Genomic DNA, 18,217 nt, shown 5'->3' on the forward strand with positions numbered 1-18,217 from the left:
TCTTATGATAGTGATCATTAAAATTTGTGTGTTAGTCCCTTAGTTGTCTCTGACTCTTGACCACATGAACTGCAGCCGGCCAGGCTCCTCTGTTCATGGAATTCTCCAGGCAAGAATACTGGAGTGAGTTGCCATTTCTTTCTCCAGGGGATCTTCCTGACCCAGGGATCGAACCTGGGTCCTGCTCCTGCATTGCATGCAGTCTCTACTGTCTGAGCTACCAGGGAAGCCCAATTAAAACTTTGTATGATATAGCAAGGTAAACCATATAAACAATATCCAAGTCAGAAACTTTTCTAAACTTTAATTACTCAAGTGTATTTTTCCTGAATAATACGTTTATTTTTAACCAGCCCAGATGTCAAGAGTTAAAGGCTAACAGTCCCTGTCATCGTCATCACTCTTTCCTATAAAAATACTACAGTATTTTCAATGAGAGTGTAAACAAACCATTGTTTCAGGTTTTATTTACACTGGAGCTGTCTGGCAAAATTCCATGCTTGATCTAGCTATTTGTCGTGATTCCAAGTTTTAAAAAGTGATCCTTTCTCTCTTCAGTACTTCCTCCTTGGCATCTATCTCCGAGACCTCTTTTTCCCACTCTTTATTTCTCCCCAAGACGTAGTTGTTTGAGTCACTTTTTAGGACAAAGTGTTTTTTTTTTTTTTTCCTGACTGTAAGACTAACAGACAAATCCTACAAGCCAGAAATAAATGTTTAATATACTGCTGTCGGTTCTTCGAGCCTTCAGTTTTCCTTTGACTAAGCCATCTTTTAACCAGAAAAGAGCATAAAATAGGAGCAGAGACCCGGGCTGGTGCAGGAAAATGTCACCAGGTGAGGAGGAGGTGGAAAGTTTACACGAGCGAAGACGCGTAAATATTTTGTTTATACAGATCATCGTCTGCTAAAGCTAATGTAGTGGAACCTGTGCAAAAGTTGGAAATCTAGTAGGAAGAGGAAAGACTAAAAACTCAAGGAAAACGTTACAACAGCTGCCAGGACAGGGCGGGGTCGCGGGGCGCCGATCCTCCCTCCAGCAGGGGCCGGAAGGGCGGACGCCCCTAGGGGGCGGGGCCAAGTGGAGGGGGTGGTCCGGTTGGGGAGGAGCATACTGGGCACGGGCGGGACCGACCATTTGGGGCGGAGTCGGGGCGGGGCGACATAGGAGCAAGGGCTGGTGGGAGACCTGAGCGCTCCCATCGAAGGGGTCCGCAGCACCTGATGGAGAGCAAATGGCTGCTTCCGCACGTGGAGAACTTTTAACGAACACGTGAGGGAAGAAAGGCAAAGTCTGTGGAAAATTTACCTCACAACTCTGGTGTCCAACCCCAAGCCCCTTGGCGACACCCTGTTTGCTGTGGGTCTTTGCCCACTCCCATTGTTGCCTCGCCCCCGGCCCCACAGCTAGAGAACAGCTATCTCAAGCAGCCCCCGCCCTCGGCGACCTGGTTTGGGAAGCCCTCCAGGAGGCAGCCACGCTGGCCGTCTGCGCCTGCTCCGCGGCCCGGGCCCCGCGGCTGGGCGGGGCCGTTGAGGAAGGGGCGTGTCTCCCGCCGGCGCGCGGGGGGCGGTGCCCCGAGCCCTGACCTGCCCAGGCGCCGGGTCCTCTGACGTCACCTCGCCGTGACGCGTACGCGGTAGGAAAACTGTAAGTTTCTGAGGATTCCTGAAGCTGCTTGGGCCTCCGGGGCTCCCCCAGCTGTTCGCACCCCAGGAGTCGGTGGTGGCTTTGGTTTCCGCCCCTGGGGCGGTCCGGGGAACCGCCGAACGCGGTGACGGGACAGGTAGCCGCCCGGGGCGGGAGCGCGCACTCCGTGGCGGGCGGGGCGGCAGTGTGAGCAGGCGAGGCAGTGCCCGGGGAGACTCGCACGGTCTCCCTTGGGACCGGAGTAGAGGCCAGAGAACGGGAAGTCCAAGGGAAGAGCCTTCTTTCTTTCTCGTAGAGAGGACTGAATTCCATCTGTCCTGGAGATTGACATGTTGAGTCAGCGGTGCAGGGTTCCTGCAGAGACCCCCGAGTATCTGGGCTTCCTTTGGGGTCCCGGCAGCTTCCAGATAGCTGAGGGCGAACTGCAGGGATGGCCACTTACTGCCTCAGTTTCCTTTTTGTGTAAAATGGAGGCATAGCGACCCTGACTGCCCTAATGGGCATCTCCCAGGGCCGGGAGCGTTGTGAGAGGTAACCTTGCCAGGAGAAAACTTAAGACAATCAGTTATTCTGAGAATGTGGTGACCAGCGGCCGTCTGACAGAGGCCTTGTAGGTAGCGAATGTTTTCAAAATTTTGCCTTCTCCTCTGCCCATCTAGTCACGGACAACACTTGAACCAGACCACAGACCTGAACTCTGAGCTTGGTGGATACGAGTCAAGACATCACTGGTATCAGTATCACAATGTTCTCAGCAATTAAAACGCCCCCTTGTCTGGTGTTGTAGAGAAAACTGAGCGTCTTGGAATGAGCACAGTATACTCAACAACAGACACACTGTGTTTTAGGGGATGTTCTGTCAGTTTGGAATATCACCTCATGATATGTTACTGCTTGAGTTTCTTGGCTTGCCAGAGGTTGGTGCATCTTTGATGAGTTAGTGCTATACTATGAAACTTCTCAAATTCAGGAGCAAGTGTTAAGAACTTTGAAAGGAAGAATATTGAGCGCCCCTAGGGTGTATTTATTCAGGAAATTGAATACAAATATTTCTGTAAATTCAGCTCAGGGGCCCAATACCCATCCATCCTCGTTTGAAGAGCCTTAGGAGCAAGGGTTCTGATTTTTGTTTCTGATAGGTACTAACTGTGTCCAAAGAGAAGTCACCCAAGCTGGGAGCTTGCTTTTTCTCCCTAAAATGGGAGATGATAGTATATGTACTGTTTGTTTTTTGAGGATCAGACGCAATCATGAAAAATGAAAGGCTAGCTGAGTATTGTTATTAAGAAACTCCGGCTGGTCCACTAACCCGGATAGGAGATGTATACTTTCAAAGTCAGGTTCTGAATCAGAACTACAAATAGAGCAGCAAATACATGAAGTCGCCAACCTGTTGGAGCTCATGGTCCAGGAAGGTATCAGACATCAATAAGTACATAATGTTATTTCAGATGGTGGTAAGTGCAGTGAAGTCAAGGAAGATAGGAACAACGGTGGGAGTACAGGGCAGGTGCTTTGACATGGGGTCCATCAGGGAATACATTTCAGAGGAGGTGGTTTTGAATTGATGGAAGTGAGAGGAAGAACCTGAGGTAAGAAATTTTTAGGCAGGCATAATCGTAGCAGAAAACCCTAACCTAAAGCTATCTATGTGAGGCATTCTTCTAAACACTAAATTAGACTTTGACAACCTGAGATGTGTATTCATATCTCCATTTTTTGTTATAGATGAGGATTCTGGTGCACAGAAATGTTAAGGATGTGCTCATGGCTTCCCAGGTGACTCAGTGATAAAGAACCCACCTGCCAATGCAGGAGATACGGGTTCTATGCTTGGGTTGGGAAGATCCCTTAGAGTAGGAAATGGAAACCCACTCCAGTATTCTTGCCTGGAAAATTCCATGGACAGTGGAGCCTGGGGGGCTGCAATCCATGGGGTCTCAAAGAGTCAGACACAGCTGAACGACTGAGCACACGTGCTTGCAGACAGAGCTAAAATGTGATAGGGACAGTATTTGAATGTGAGTAACTCGACCTCAGAGTTCAGACTTCAGAGGATTGTATGGTACTATCTTGCGACAGCAGTGGTCTGAGCTGGAAGCAAGCCTGAGGTGGCCAAGGTGTAGCAAGGGGAGAGTGTTTAGAACAAGGCAAGGAAGGGAGAAGGTGATGGTAAGTGATACTGGAGGGCCAGCAACTAGGGGGACCCTAGTTGGGCTAAGGGGGCAGGGGTGTGTGAAGAAGCTACTCTGAATTTGATGGGAAACTACAGGGAGCCTTGCATCAAGGGGATAGCATCTAATTGCAGTTTTCTTGGAGGGAGAATTAGCAGTAGGGTTGTGGAGTGGGGAGTATTGAAAGTGGGGAGATGGGAGTCTCTTACTGTTGGGGAGAGATGGCAGGGGTTTGGGCTAGGGGAGATAGTTGGTGAGATGATGGTATATGGTCAAAGTCATAGTATACTTTTGATGTTAGAAGTTGGAATGTGAGAAGAAGGAGAATGATTTCTCTGGTTTTAGGCTGAAACAGCTGGAGGGACAGTGGTGCTGTTTCCTGAGAAGGGAGGAAGGGGTTTGGGAGGACAACCATGAATTCTGTTTTGGACAAGCTATAGATGCTCCATAGACATAGTAACAGGCTTCCCAGGTGGCACTCATGGTAAAGAACCCACCTGCCAGTGCAGGAAATGTAAGAGATGTGGGTTTGATTTCCTGGGTTGGGAGGATCTCCTGGAGGATGGGATGGCAACCCACTTCAGTATTCTTGCCTGGAAAATCCTATGGACAGAGGAGCCTGGAGGGCTACAGTCCAGAGTGTTGCAAAGAGTTGGACATGACTGAAGTGACATAGCATGCACATGCATGCAGACATAGTAACAGCAATCCCAGTGCTGGTAATAGCAGTAAGCTCCATGTCAGTGTGAACTGTGTGCTTCACTGGTTTTAAGCACTTTTACACATGTGAATCCATATAATTCCTATGACAGTTGTGTGTGTAGAGGAGCCACAAAAGAAGCCTGCCATCTCCTAGCCTGGGAGTGATGGAGCTGGGATTCAGACCCAGGCAATCTTGTTTCAGAATCCGTGAAATTCATCCCTGTAACTCCCACTAGATTGACACATTGAGCAGGCTCTTGGATGTAGGAATATGGAACTCAGAGGAATGGTCAGGGCTGAAGACATACATTTGTATTTCTGAAAAGAAAGCCTGCTTTTGTTCCTCATTGTCTTGATTCAACATCACAGTAATTCAACATCACGTTAATCCAAAGCTATGCCCCACCCATTAATGCCGAAGAAGCTGAAGTTGAATGATTTTGATTCTGTGAAAATCTATAAGACCTTCTAGAACTAACATCAACAAAAGATGTCCTTTCATCATAGGGGGTTAGGATGCAAAAGTAGGAAGTTAAGAGGTATCTGGAGAGGAGAAGGTGTGGAGAAAAGGGAACCCTCTTACACTGTTGGTGGGAATGCAAACTAGTACAGCCACTTTGGAGAACAATGTAGAGATTCCTTTATAAACTGGAAATAGAACTGCAGTATGACCCAGCAAGCCTACTGCTGGGCATACACACTGAGGAAACCAGAATTGAAAGAGACACATGTACCCCAATGTTCATTGCAGCACTGTTTATGATAGCCAGGACGTGGAAGCAACCTAGATGTCCATCAGCAGACGAATGGATAAGAAAGCTGTGGTACATATACACAATGGAGTATTACTCAGCCATTAAAAAAATACATTTGAATCAGTTCTAATGAGGTGAATGAAACTGGAGCCTATTATATGGAGTGAAGTAAGCCAGAAAGAAAAATACCAATACAGTATGCTAACGCACATATATGGAATTTAGAAAGGTAACCCCACATGCAAGACAGCAAAAGAGACAGAGATGTATAGAACAGTCTTTTGGACTCTGTGGGAGAGGGCGAGGGTAGGATGAGTTGGGGAGAATGGCATTGAAACATGTATATTATCATATGTGAAAAGGATTGCCAGTCCAGGTTCAATGCATGAGACAAGGTACTCAGGGCTATGCACTGGGATGACCCAGAGGGATGGGATGGGGAGGGAGGTGGGAGGGGGTTCAGGATGTGGAACACATGTACACCCATGGCATATCCATGTCAGTGTATGGCAAAACCACTACAATATTGTAAAGTAATTAGCCTCCAATTAAATTTATATTAAGAAAGTGCAAAAAAAAAATAAAGTTTTTACTCTCTGTGGTGGGCAGAACTCTGAAAAATAAAAAAAGAGTTACCTGGAGAAACAGGCAAGTTTGGCCTTGGAGTGAAATGAAGCAGGGCAAAGGCTAACAGAGTTTTGCCAAGAGAATGCACTGGTCATAGCATGAGATAGGTCTTCCAACAACACGAGACAGCTCTACACATGGACATCACCAGATGGTCAATACCAAAGTCAGATTGATTATATTCTTTGCAGCCGAAGATGGAGAAGCTCTATACAGTTAGCAAAAACAAGACCTGGACATGACTGTGGCTCAGATCATGAACTCCTTATTACAAAATTCAGGCTTAAGTTGAATAAAGTAGGGACAACCACTAGACCATTCAGGCATGACCTAAATCAAATCCCTTGTGATCATATAGTGGAGGTGATAAATAGATTCAAGGGATTAGATCTGGTAGACAGAGTGCCTGAAGAACCATGGACAGAGGTTTATAACATTGTACAGGAGGCAGTGACCAAAACTATCCCCAGGAAAAAGAAATGCAAGAAGGCAAAGTAGTTATCTTAGGAGGCCTTAGAAATAGCTGAGAAAAGAGAAATGAAAGGCAGAGGAGAAAGGGAAAGATATACCAACTGAATGCAGAGTACCAGAGAATAGCAAGGAGAGATATGAAAGTCTTCTTACAGTGAACAATGCAAAGAAACAGATGAAAACAATAGAGTGGGAGAGACTAGTGATCTCTTCAAGAAAATTAGAGATATCAAAGGACAGGGAAGCTTGGCATGCTGCAGTCCATAGGGTTGCAAAGAGTCAGACACAACTGAGTGACTGAACAATCACCACCACCACCAAGGGAGATGGGCACTGTAAAGGACAGAAACAGTAAGGAGCTAACAGAAGCAAAAGAGATTAAGAAGAGGTGATAAGAATACACACAGGACCCTTGATGCAGCCCTCAGATTATTATGAAAAACCTCACCTCTGGAGGATACCAGGTGACCATCAAGGACCCTCCTCCCCCCCCCCACCATAGTCAGATGGCATCAAGTTCCCTCTGAGGGCCAAAGTTTTTATGTGGGCAGATGCTGTTGTCAAAAACCAGTTATGCTTTCTGGCAATGCACTCACCATATGTAAATCCCATGTTAATTTATTAAATTTCGGTTGGAAAGGAGGCATTGTGTATGATGAAATATATGTAGGGAGTCAGGCTGTCCAGTGTGCAAACTGCAAGGCAGTTGATGTAATTGGATTCAGAGACTAGATGAGGCATAGAATACTACTGGTATGTGTGCAATCGCATAAATATTATGTTTCTGAAGTCCATTTTCATTCCTGGAGCTCAGATTTCATTTGCTATTGCTGTATACTTTATATACCCAAGGACATCGCCTCAGGGTTGCAAGCTCTTTAAGGAGATTTTATGCTTATATCCATGTATTATATAGAAAAATAAAAATTGAGTTTACTTCAAAAAAAAAGAATACACAGAGGAACTATAAAAAAGGATCCTAATGACCTGGATGACCACGATGGTGTGATTGCTCGCCTAGAGCCAAACATCCTGGAGTGTGAAGTCAAGTGGGCCTTAGGAAGCCTTACTACAAACAAAGCTAGTGGAGGTAATGAAATTCCAGCTGAGCTATTTCAAATCCTGAAATGATGATGCTGTTAAAGTGCTGTGCTCAATATATGAGCAAATTTGTAAAACTCAGTAGTGGCCACAGGACTAGAAAAGGTCAGTTTTCATTCCAGTCCCAAAGAAGGTCAATGCCAAAAAACATTCAAACTACTGTACAGTTGTGCTCATATGCTAGCAAGGTAATATTCCAAATCCTTCAAGCTGGGCTTCAGTAGTATGTGAACTAAGAACTCCCAGATGTGCAAGCTGGATTTAGAAGAAACAGGAACTAGAGATGAAATTGCCAGCATCCGTCTGATCATAGAAGCAGGTGAATTCCAGAAAAACAACTACTTCTGCTTCATTGTCTATGCTAAAGCCTTTGACTGTGTGGATCACAACAAACTGAAAAATTCTCAGAGATGGAAATACCAGACCACCTTACCTGTCTTTTAAGAAACCTGTATGCAGGTCAAGAAGCAGCAGTTAGAACTGGACATGGAACAATGGACTCGTTCAAAATTGGGAAAGGAGTACATCAAGGCTGATGTTGTCATCCTGTTTATTTAGCTTATGTGCAGAGTACATCATGCAAAATGCCAGATTGGATGAATCACATGCTGGGATCAAGATTGCCAGGAGAAATATCAACAACCTCAAATAACCAGATGATACAGAGGATGAGATGGTTGGATGGCATCACTGACTCAATGGACATGAGTTTGAGTAAACTCTGGGAGTTGGTGATGGACAGGGAAGCCTGGTGTGCTGTGGTCCATGGGGTCGCAAAGAGTTGGACACGACTAAGTGACTGAACTGAACCAATCTAATGGCAGAAAGTGAAGAGGAACTAAAGAGCCTCTAGATGAGGGTGAAAGAAGAGAGTGAAAAACCCAGCTTAAAACTCAGCATTCAAAAAACTAAGATCATGGCATCCAGTCCCATCACTTCATGGCAAATAGATGGGGAAAAAGTGGAAACAGTAATAGGCTTTATTTTCTTGGGCTCCAAAATCACTGTGGATGGGGACTGCAGCCTTGAAATCATAAAAGACACTTGTATCTTGGAAGAAAACCTATGACAAATCTAGACAGAGTATTAAAAAGCAGAGACATCACTTTGATGACAAAGATCCATAAAGTCAAAGCTATGGTTTTTCCTGTAGTCATGTATGAATGTGAGAGTTGGCCCATAAAGAAGGCTGAGTGCTGAAGAATTGATGCTTTCCAACTGTGGTGCTAGAGAAGACTTGAGAGTCCCTTGGATAGCAAGGAGATCAAACCAGTCAATCCTAAAGGAAATCAACCCAGCATATTCATTGAAAGGAGTGATGCTGATGCTGAATCTCTAGTACTTTGGCCACCTGATGCAAAGAGCCAACTCGCTGAAAAAGACCCTGATGCTGGGAAAAAAAGATTGAGGACAGGAGCAGAAGCGGTGATAGAGGTTGAGATTGTTAGATGGCGTCACTCATTGTACAGGAGTTTGAGCAAACTCTGGGAGATAGTGAAGGACAGGGAAACCTGGTGTGCTGTAGTTCATGGCATCTCAAAGAATTGGACAGGACTTAGCAACTGAACAACAATAACAAGACTTGAATGGCAATAGGAGAAAGGAACACAGGCTAACTGGCCTTTCATTACTTGTTTCTGTTCAGGCAGCCCCTATCCCATATTCCCTTTCTGTGAGGTTCCAGAGGGTGAGGTCTGTATTTCTTCTCCATCTCTAGTCCCTGCCGTGGAGTAGATATTAGGGATGACTTTATATGCAGAACATTGGCTAGGTGTGAGGAGTTCAGAAATGAATAAAACATAGCTCTCCTCTGGAGGCACAGAGTGTGAGGAAGGACCTGTGGGAATACAACTAGAGGAGGATAAATGCAGAAATGCATGCCGATGAGTTCATCCTGGAACATGCGTGAGGGATGGGGCGGGAAGGGGTCAGAGGAGAGAAGGAATGCCTCAGCAATCGCAGAATCAATTCGAGGCTCCCCAGGAGTCTGTATCAAGAAAAGAATGACTCGAAACCTTGCCTAGTGTACTATATTTGCATTAGTTTTATTTGGCAACTGTGTAATTATTGCCAAATGAAATACAATTTGATATTTGAATATCACGGTGGAGTGATGAGTTTTTCCAGTTCTATTACCTCAGTGTTGACAGGGCTCACAAGTGAAATAAAGGAGTTGGCCTGAAATGTTGCAGCTTGCATAATAGAGGACCACGGAGGGGTTGTGTGAAGTATTTAGGCATGTTTCCACTGATTTCAGTGAATTGTGCCAAAGTTCCGCACATTGTAGTAAGTTTGAGTTTCTCTGCTGATCCTCTTTAACATTGAGTTATATTTTTTTGTCTGAGAAAGAGGATCTGGTGATATTTGTCATGAGCAGAATTATAGATTACATTTCTTATATGTGGAACAATGTGGAAACAGGAATTTGAACGATACACACAAAAATAGGTATCTTATTTCCATGAGTCTCTTTCAGGGCATACTATAACCTACACACATTTATCTTAATTGTATTATTTCCTAATATGCATATTTCAAATTCAAGCCATGAAAGATTATATAAATTTACACCATTGTAGATTTCGTGATTAATTTCCAAGCTTTTCTGCTACAGCATGTACAGTTATATTTTGTTTAGCTTTTTTAGCTTTCAGCAGCAAAATTGATCTGATTTAAAAAGTCCACCAGAACTCTAAACAGGAACCCGTCACAAGTTTAAAAGTAAAAGATGTGCTGTCTCATGTTACAGCTCATTGAATTTTAACTCTGCTATTGCAGTGTCTCTAAATTTAGTGGAGTTGATGTGATTATTATTATTTTTTTAAACCACAATTGCAGTTAGCTTCCTTAAGAACATTAGACATGGTATAAAGTAGAATTGTGTCTACAGTGGCCTATTGATGGCTCATGCTTTGTCATTTTTTAAGTTCAGGCTCTGGGAGAGCAGGCTGTTGGGTGCATGCTAAGTTGCTTCAGTTGTATCCAACTCTTTGTGACATGGACTGTAACTCTCCGGGTTCCTCTGTTCATGAGATTCTCCAAGCAAGAATACTGGAGTGGGTTGCCATGCCTTTGTCCAGGTGATCTTCCTGACCCAGGGATTGAATCTGCATGTCTTACATCTCCTGCATTGGCAGGCAGGTTCTTTACCACTAGTACCACCTGGGCAGCCCTGGAGAGCAGGCTGATGGTTATTTGTATCAGGTAGCTCCAAGCAGAGGGGGAGTGGTGGTCAGCTCTTGTATTTGATGACAACAAAAGTAACTCTCACACTGACCTGGTGAAATATAGCATCCTAGGTAACTTACTGTGATTCCTTTTAAAATTTATATTTGCCTAGGCAAAATTAACAGGCTCCCCTAGTGGTTCAGATGGTAAAAAATCTGCAATGCCTGAGATCCAGTTTCGATCCCTGGGTGGGGAAGACCCCCTGGAGAAGGCAGTGGCTACCCACTCCAGTATTCTTGCCTGGAGAAGTCCATGGAAGTCCATGGAGTCTTTTGGGGTACAGTCTGTGGAGTCACAAAGACTCAGACATGACTGAGCGACCAGTGCTTTCACTACTATGTTAAGAGTACCAATGTAAGTATATGGAAATTATTTCTTGTAGAAAACCATGTGTCTCACCCAGTGATGGTGTATACTAGGCATTTAATATAATTCTTAAAATTCTACTTCTTATGGTTTCTTTTTGCATTTTACCATCAACATGTATGTATTAAACATCTACAGTAATGAGCTGAATACTAATTTGTGTACTTAATATTTTAAATGTTTGACTACGTTTAATAATTTGGATAGATAAGTAGCACTTAATTTTGTTTCATTTCATATTTGGCTGCTTAGAAATCAATCTTGAGGCATGATTTTTTTCCCGTATAATCACTAATGAATAATAATAAGTCTGGTAGAGACTAAGCTTTGGTGACTGGTTAACTAAGTTGTTACCACAGAAGAACTCCCAAGAAGAAATTCTTAGAGAGAATTAAGCAAAAAAACAGCATGTTGATGGGAGAGAATTAAACCATAACTCCCTCCTGTACCTATAATTCTCCTACAGACAGCATTCTTTTACTGAGCTCTTATACTGCAAAACTGTTAGCTCCCAACTGCATTCTAATTTATCAGTCTCAGAATGTGGTCCACTGGAGAAAGGAATGGCAAACCACTTCAGTATTCTTGTCTTGAGAACCCTATGAACAGTATGAAAAGGCAAAAAGATAGGACACTAAAAGATGAATTCCCCAGGTCGGTTGGTGCCCAATATGCTACTGGAAACAGGGGAGAAATAAATCCAGAAAGAATGAAGGGATGGAGCCAAAGCAAAAACAACGCCCAGTTGTGGGTGTGACTGGTGATAGAAGCAAGGTCCGATGCTTTAAAGAGCAATATTTGATAGGAACCTGGAATGTTAGGTCCATGAATCAAGGTAAATTGGAAGTGGTCCAACAGGAGATGGCAAGAGTGAATGTTGACATTCTACGAATCAGTGAACTAAAATGGACCGGAATGGTTGAATTTAACTCAGATGACTATTATATCTACTACTGTGGGCAGGAATCCCTTAGAAGAAATGGAGTAGCCGTCATGGTCAACAAAAGAGTCTGAAATGCAGTACTTGGATGCAGTCTCAAAAATGACAGAATGATCTCTGTTCGTTTCCAAGGCAAACCATTCAATATCACAGTAATCTAAGTCTTTGCCCCGACCAGTAATGCTCAAGAAGCTGAAGTTGAATGGTTTTATGAAGACCTACAAGACCTTTTAGAACTAACACCCAAAAAAGATGTCCTTTCATTATAGGGCACTGGAATGCAAGAGTAGGAAGTCAAGAAACACCTGGAGTAACAGGCAAATTTGGCCTTGGAATGCAGAATGAAACAGGGCAAAGACTAATAGAGTTTTGCCAAGAAAATGCACTGATAATAGCAAACACCCTCTTCCTACGACACAAGAGAGGACTTTGCATATGGACATCACCAGATGGCCAACACTGAAATCAGATGATTATATTCTTTGCAGCTAAAGATGGAGAAGCTCTATACAGTCAGCAGAAACAAGACCAGGAGCTGACTGTGGCTCAGATCATGAACTCCTTCTTGCCAAACTCAGGCTGAAATTGAAGAAAGTGGGGAAAACCACTACACCATTCAGGTATAACCTAAATCAAATCCCTTATGATTCTATAGTGGAAGTGAGAAATAGATTTAAGGGACTAGGTCTGATAGAGTACCTGATGAACTATGGATGGAGGTTCATAACATTGTACAGAAAACAGGGATTAAGACCATCCTCAAGAAAAAGAAACGCAAAAAAGCAAACTGGCTGGCTGAGGAGACCTTACAAATAGCTATGAAAAGAAGAGAGGCAAAAAGCAAAGGAGGAAAGGAAAGATATACCCATTTGAATGCAGAGTTCCAAAGAATAGCAAGGAGAGATAAAGCCTTCCTCAGTGATCAATGCAAAGAAATAGAGGAAAAAAATAGAATGGGAAAGACTAGAGATCTCTTCAAGAAAATAGAGATGCCAAGGGAACATTTCATGCAAAGATGGGCAATAAAGGACAGAGATGGTACAGACCTAACAGAAGAAGAAGATATTAAGAAGAGGTGGCAAGAATATACAGAAGAACTGTACAAAAAAGATCTTCACAACCCAGATAATGATAATGGTGTGATCACTCACCTAGAGCCAGACATCCTAGAATGTGAAGTCAAGTGGGCCTTAGGAAACATCACTATGAACAAGCTAGTGGAGGTTATGGAATTCCAGTTTGAGCTACTTCAAATCCTAAAATGATGATGCTGTGAAAGTGCTGCACTCAATATGTCAGCAAATTTGGAAAACTCAAGAGTGACCACAGGACTGGAAAAGGTCAGTTTTTACTCCAATCCCAAAGAAAGGCAATGCCAAAGAATGCTCAAACTGCACAGTTGCACTCATCTCCATGCTAGTAAAGTAATGCTCAAAATTCTCCAAGCCAGGCTTCAGCAATATGTGCACTGTGAACTTCCTGATGTTCAAGCTGGTTTTAGAAAAGGCAGAGGAACCAGAGATCAAATTGCCAACATCCGCTGGATCATCAAAAAAACAAGAGAGTTCCAGAAAAACATCTATTTCTCTTTTATTGACTATGCCAAAGCCTTTGACTGTGTGGATCACAATAAACTGGAAAATTCTGAAAGAGATGGGAATACCAGACCACCTGACCTGCCTCTTGAGAAACCTACATGCAGGTCAGGAAGCAACAGTTAGAGCTGGACATGGAACAACAGACTGGTTCCAAACAGGAAAAGGAGTACGTCAAGGCTGTATATTGTCACCCTGCTTATTTAACTTCTATGCAGAGTACATCATGAGAAACGCTGGGCTGGAGGAAGCACAAGCTGGAATCAAGATTGCTGGGAGAAATATCAATAACCTCAGATATGCGGATGACACCACCCTCATGGCAGAAAGTGAAGAGGAACTAAAAAGCCTCTTGATGAAAGTGAAAGAGGAGAGTGAAAATATTGGCTTAAAGCTCAACATTCAAAAAACGAACATCTGGTCCTGTCACTTCATGGCAAATAGATGGGGAAACAGTGTCAGACTTTATTTTGGGGGGCTCCAAAATCACTGCAGATGGTGACTGCAGCCATGAAATTAAAAGACAGCTACTCTTTGGAAGGAAAGTTATGATCAACTTCGGCAGCATGTTAAAAAGCAGAGACATTGCTTTGTCAACAGAGGTCCGTCTAGTCAAGGCTATGGTTTTTCCAGTGGTCATGTATGGATGTGAGAGTTGGACTATAAAGAAAGCTGAGTGCTGAAGAATTGATGCTTTTGAACTGTGGTGTTGGAGAAGACTCTTGAGAGTCCCTTGGACTGCAAGGAGATCCAACCAGTCCATCCTAAAGGAGATTGGTCCTGGGTGTTCACTGGAAGGCCTGATGTTGAAGCTGAAACTCCAATACTTTGGCCACCTGATGCGAAGAGTCAACTCATTTGAAAAGACCCTGATGCTGGGAAAGATTGAGGACAGGAGGAGAAGGGGATGACAGAGGATGAGGTGGTTGGATGGCATCACTGACTCAATGGACATGAGTTTGGGTAAACTGTGGGAGTTGGGGATGGACAGGGAAGCCTGGTGTGCTGCGGTTCATGGGCTGCAAAGAGTTGGACATGACTGAGTGACTGAACTGAACTGAAAGAGAGAGAGAGTGAAAGTGAAAGTCACTCAGTCGTGTCCAACTCTTTGTGACCCCATGGACTGTACAGTCCATGGAATTCTCCAGGCCTGTATACTGAAGTGGGTAGCCTTTCCCTTCTCTGGGGGATCTTCCCAACCCAGGGATCAAACCCAGGTCTCCCGTATTGCAGGCGGATTCTTTACCAGCAGAGCCACAAGGGAAGCCCCAGATAAGAAATAAATACTGAAATGTTGTAGTGAGGCTATAGCTCAGTGAATCTCAGCTGGGAATGACTTTGTCCCCTCCCCCAACTCACCCTGGGGACATTTGACAAAGCCTGGAGGCATTTTTAGTTGTCCCAACTGGGTGTATGTTGGCAGGGTGGAGGGGGTGCACATTGCTCCTGGCATCTAGTTAGTGGAGGCCGGGGAAGCACCTCAGTAACCTACGGTACCCAGGGCAACCCCAACATCAAAAAATTATTTAGGTTAGGAACTTCCCTCGTGGTCCAATGATTAAGAATCTACCTTCCAGTGCAGCGCACGGGGTTCAGTCCCTGGTCTGGGAACTAAGAGCCCATGTGCTTTGGGGCAGCCAAGTTCATAAGCCACAATGAAGACCTAGCACAACTAAAATAAATAAATAAACTAAAAAGGACTTCTTTTTTTTTTTTTTAAATTATCTAAGTTAAAATGTCAACACTGCTAATGTTGAGAAACCCTGCAGTGTATAGCTTGCTTTCTTTTTCTCTTTTTCCTGTTGCTTTAGAAATTGAAGTAGTAGTTGTAAATGGCAAACACCTGACTTGAACAAAAGATGTTGTTGAACTGCTTTTAGTTCTTTGGAGAGCTGAGGTCGTTTGGTTCATTTATTGCATGGAAAAGAATTCTTGCAGCCCATAGCCATGTGGTGGTCAGTGTGTCTCGCATTTGGGGTATGATTTTAGGCATGACATTTTTTCCTTACTAAAATTAATTTGATTGGGATATTGTATAATCCTGGATTATAATAGGTTTGCTTGTATGAATCCACTTCATTTTTGTAAGTATAGAATTATCTGCCAGTTACATGGGTTTTTGTATGTTTGAAAAATCCTTTTCAGATTCATTTTCATATGTGATGGTTATAAATAAATACTCCAGAAAATGTGTAGGGTATCCATTCCCCAACTATTTGACAGATGAGGAAACAGATTTAGAGCAAATGACTTGTCATGTGTGTTCAATAGCAAGTTAGTTACCAGACCAAAGTAAGTAGAGGACTCAGAGATCTGGTTGTTAGGACCTTTTTATTTAATGACTAGGAATGTGTATTTTTAATTAATTAATTTATATTTACTTATGTTTTGGCTGCACTGCACGGCCTGTGGGATCTAGTTTCCTGACCAGGGTTAGGACTCGCGCCCCCCACATTGGGAGCTGAGTCTTAACCAGTGGACCACCAGGGAAATCCCCTTAGGACATTTTAGAAAGTACTAGTTATGTTTATCTCTTTTAATCTTTCTGATAGTCCTGTGAAATAATTCCTATTTTATAGAGGAGGAAATGGTGTTCAGAGATACTGAGCAACTTATTCAGGGTCACCAAACACATCAGAGTTCTTACTGTTTCCACCGAGCTGTGCTGCCTCTGCTTGGATTCTTCTCTGTAAATGAATTTGACAGTTTCTGGATAAATTCACCAGGTCTCTGCCTAACCTTACTAAGTTAGGCCTCTTGACCCTGCAGGTGAGGGAAAATTCTCCTCCACCCTCTTTGGGTCTCTGGCTGGGCCTGAGGATTAAACCGACATAAAACAGATTAACAGGAGAAAAACATACACGTTTTGTTAAACTTTGACATATACACGGGGGCCATCACAAGAGAATGAAGACCTGAAGAAGTGACCAGAGCCAGAAACTTTTGCACATTTTAGACACACGATAAATTTGTGAAGAATTGACAAGACAAAGTGGGTGTGGGGCAGAGATAGTGAGTGGTGAAGAGATAATGGCAAGATAAGGGTTACTGTCATAAGATTTGTTTGTACAGCTTTCCTAGCCCCCAGTCCCCCACCTCTGCTGATAAGAATGTCTTCCTTCCTCCTGCTATGGGGAAGGTATCTTTCACTTGGGAGTTTTATCTCTTGCTCTCAGGAAGGACAAAGGAGTCTCAGAGTGTCCTTCTGCACCTGCTATTTCTTAAATATCTTTAATTCAAAATAATGTGTCAAGATTATTTTGGGGTGATGTGGTTTCCTTCAACATCTAGTCAAATGTTCATGTTGGCACTTGAATCAATTAGTATTTCAGTGTTTGTAATCCTACTCTGATCGGACTTGAGTGGATGCTTCACTGAGCTTTGAGAAGCCATAAGGTAGCAGTACTGGCTATTTAGAATTTATTTTTTGAGAACACTATGGCCAAAAGCAGTGCAAAGACAGCTCTCAGCCATATTTGAGTATACTTGGGTCATGCAACCCTTTTGCACAATTCACTTTGCCTATCTGATTAGAGGGGTTTCTATTTGGGATAGGATTCTCATTCATTCTGATATTCTAATTAGAACCCTTATTAGTCTTTTTTGTTGTTGTTGTTCAGTCACTAAGTCATGTCTGACTCTTTGCTACCCCATGGACTGGAGCTTGCCAGGCTTCCCTGTCTTTTACTATCTTCCTGAGTTTGCTCCAACTCACATCCATCAAGTTGGTGATGCCATCCAACCATCTCATCCTCTGTCTCCCCCCTTCTCCTCTTGCCTTCAGTCTTTCCCAGTATCAGGGTCTTTTCCAGTGAGTCGGCTCTTTGCATCAGGTAGCCAAAGTACTGGAGCTTCAGCTTCAACCCTAGTCCTTCCAGTGAATATCCAGGGTTGATTTCCTTTAGGATTGACTGGTTTGATCTCCTTGCAGTCCAAGGGACTCGCAAGAGTCTTCTCCAGCACCACAGTTTGAAAGCATCATTTCTTAATGCTTATCAGCCTTCTTTAGGGCTTCCCTCATAGCTCAGTCAGTAAAGAATCTGCCTGCAATGCAGGAGACCTGGGTTCGATTCCTGGGTTGAGAAGATCGCCTGGAGAAGGAAATGGCAACCTACTCTAGTATTCTTGCTTGGAGAATCCCATGCACAGAGGAGCTTGGCAGGCTATAATCCGTGGGGTCCGCAAGAGTCGGACACGACTTAGCGACTAAACCAGCAGCCTTCTTTAGGATACTGATGTCTCACATGAGTACATGACTACTTGAAAAACTATAACTTTGACTATACAGACCTTTGTCAGCAAAGTGTTGTCTTTGCTTTTTAATATATTTTCTAGGTTTGTCATTTTTCTTCCAAGGAGCAAGTGTCTCAATTTTGTGGCTGCAGTCACTGTCCACAGTGATTTTGGAGCCCAAGAAAATGAAATTTGACACTGTTTCCATGTTTCCCCCATTTATTTGCACGAAGTGATGGGCCAGTATGCCATGATTTTTGTTTCTTGAATATTGAGTTTTAAGCCGAGTTTTTCACTCTCCTCTTTCACTTTCATCAGGAGGCTCTTTAGTTCCTCTTCACTTTCTGCCATTAAAGTGAAATCATCTGCATATC

At 43.5% G+C, this 18,217-nt stretch overlaps 1 protein-coding gene across 7 annotated transcripts in view; it reads left to right on the top strand.

The window, feature by feature from the left end:
- The window catches only part of ZNF438 (zinc finger protein 438), a 194,028-nt gene continuing 177,356 nt past the window's right edge, over positions 1,546 to 18,217 (top strand). For 4 of the 7 annotated variants that reach the window (XM_018057191.1, XM_018057189.1, XM_018057190.1 and 1 more), the window contains exons 1-2: positions 1,689 to 1,787; positions 2,311 to 2,382. The gene's annotated coding sequence lies outside the window, so the exon portion shown is untranslated. Of the gene's footprint in view, positions 1,652 to 1,688; positions 1,788 to 2,310; positions 2,383 to 18,217 lie in introns of those variants that run through there. The other 3 variants (XM_013968540.2, XM_013968542.2, XM_005688005.3) reach the window with 2 other exon arrangements.

This window comes from Capra hircus, chromosome 13, assembly GCF_001704415.2.
Source record: "Capra hircus breed San Clemente chromosome 13, ASM170441v1, whole genome shotgun sequence".
Lineage (NCBI taxonomy): Eukaryota > Metazoa > Chordata > Mammalia > Artiodactyla > Bovidae > Capra > Capra hircus.